This window comes from Alligator sinensis, unplaced genomic scaffold (assembly GCF_000455745.1).
Source record: "Alligator sinensis unplaced genomic scaffold, ASM45574v1 scaffold134_2, whole genome shotgun sequence".
NCBI lineage: Eukaryota > Metazoa > Chordata > Crocodylia > Alligatoridae > Alligator > Alligator sinensis.
In genome coordinates this window covers 207,124-209,748 of record NW_005842941.1, presented here as the reverse complement: position 1 = coordinate 209,748, position 2,625 = coordinate 207,124, and positions in this window count along the sequence as shown.

Sequence of the window (2,625 nt, the reverse complement as noted above, 5' to 3'; positions counted from 1 at the left end):
TGTACTGCTGCCACTCCTGCTCCCACTGGATACTACACTGCCCCCCCTCCCCCCAGAACCCCATGCTCCTACTGCCAGAAGACCCTGCACCTCTCCCACCCCTTCCCCCACTAACAGGTAAGTCCAAAGTGCTGAAAATAGCCAGTCTTCTGCATTCAGTTCCATCTGTTAGCTGGGGCAATTAAATTATTAACTGTAAGAGCATGGTAATGGGAACTAATTTCCTTATCCCAGACTCTTTTAAGACTTACCACTGTGAAAGTGAAGCATGGAAATACCATCCCTTATAAGGAAATACCTATGTACATTAAGATTTTGTTTTTAAGACAACTTAAGTTAGAGTGTGCTGTTGGGTGGTTCTGGGTTTTTGGGGGGTTTTTTTGTTTTGTTTTGTTTTTTACTGAATATTAACAGGAATGGTACAACTTAAAAATAGTAGGAATACACTGCAGAGATAAGATTTCAGTTAGAATATCTTGCAGTTGTGCTGACTGTGCTCCTAGAATCTTGCTGGCTACTTGCAAACAATAATGAAATACTTAGCTGTATTAAAATTATTTTTCTTAATTTAATTTAAGGACTTGTCATTCCTGTTTTATATAGGTATTCTAAATGCACAAAAATTCCCACCTCTTCTCAAAGTTCACTTATGGAGACATGTCCAGAAAAAAGCTGTCTCACATTCTAATATAATAAAGCATAACTGGTTTTCTCCATTCAAGAAACAGAACTAAGATGATCAACTTGCATCAAGATTAATGATCAAGTCCTACCAAGCACTATAAACCTTCCAATTCCACTGATTCCCATAGGAATTAAAGAATGATCACCATCTTTCAGGACACAGCACCTATCACTTTCCCAACTCTTGTTAATTATGGTAGAATAAGTTTAGTATTGGATACTGGAGACCTCTCATTCTTAATTCTCAATATATACTTTCATGTTTGTTTTGCAGGAATCCCCTCTTAAGTGAGTTCCTTAGTTTCCTTTGTGGTCTGCTCTTCTTGTTTTCCCTAGGAAAGTTGTGGGTTTTTTTGATAAGCATGTTTCCTTTTTGCTTCCTTATCCCTTGTATGTCCCCTGAAAGTAATGGGGCTTTAGTTAGATTTTCAAAAATGGTCTATATATTTTTAACGTTCACAGTTACATTACATTAATAATTAACATAGGCTATCTGTATTTACAAAAACTCTTTAAGCCCATATATAGTACATTTCAATCCTCAAGAACAAGACATACTGCTTTCTACCTAGCTCTGCATGCACATTAAATTTCCCTCATCTTGAGCAGCTTTCAGTAATATCAAAACAATACCATTACATATCTTTGAAAATGCTGTTTTAACAAAAACTTTGTGGCTTTGACAAATGCTATTCTCTCCGTGGTCTGGGCCCACCTGGTGCCCTGGCCTGCCAGGGTGAGCCCCACGGTCCTGGCCTCTGTAATGCCCCAAAGCCCAAGTGAGGAGCTGCGTTGCCCGCATCCTGCCCTGGGGGTAGCCACCTTCTCCTTGAAGTGCTGCCTGCACCCCGTGCTTCTGCCCCCAAACTTTATTCTCGTGAATAAAGTTACTTAAGATGTATTTGGTAATAAGTCATGAAATCATAAGGTTCAATGCTACAGAATTAGCTTAGTTTATTGTAAGATCTTATTATTCACACACCCCCCCCCAACAAATTGTAATGATCTATTATGGGTATGTACAGACGTTAGGGGAAGGTCAGACGGAGTTACAGATGGTCACCCAACCTAACAGAAATCAGGAGGGGAGGGGGAGCAGGTTCCAGCAGGGAGGATTGAGAGGGGCAGGTGCAGTCTATGGGGTGGGTCAGGTGGAATCAAGGGGTCTGCTGGGGGGATTGCAGGGGGTGGAGGCATTGGTGAAGTCTGTGGGAGGGAAGGGGGGCAACTGGTGCCTATGGGGGATCAAGGGAAACAGGCAGGGGGTGGGGGGGTTGGCAGGATGAGGACTCATAGCATCTGCAGGAGGGTTTGTGGGGGTGGCAGGTCTCTTCCCCCAGCCCCCAAGAGTAGGGGCTATTTTTAGCCCCTGGTGAACTAATACCCTTATCCTGCCTGCCCCTCCCCCCACCCTGACTACCTTGGCTCCAGGCATTGGCCAATGCTGGTAAAACCAGTACTGAGAGCAGCTTGCAAGGATGGGGGGTTTTGCTGAGCTTGGGGGGCTGGCTGGTCCACCGGGGAATTGTCGTCTAGGGGTGGGGTTAAAAACAGCCCCATGCCAGCCCAGCCAAGTAAGGAAGGCAGCTGCAGGGCTGGGGCTTTCCCAGCCCAGGGGGCTGTGCTGGGAACTGTACAGAAGTTGAGTTGGATCGGTCCTGCCAGACCCGATCTAAATTAGACTACCTTCACGTAGAGCAGGGGGACATTTTTTTAGAGAATGGAACCGACCCGAGCCTGTCGCACTTAGATCCACCTCCCTAGGGATCTCGGTCCGAGGGGTAGACACGGGGCGGCCCTTTCACGGGAGGTTGCCTCTGACTGCCATGAGCCGTCGGGAGGTCTGGCGCACGCAGGCAAGGTGCGGAGGGGAAGCGGAGGGCTCGGCGGACCTGCCCGGGGGTCTCAGTGCCGCAGGGGCGGCAGCGGGAGCCGGGCTCT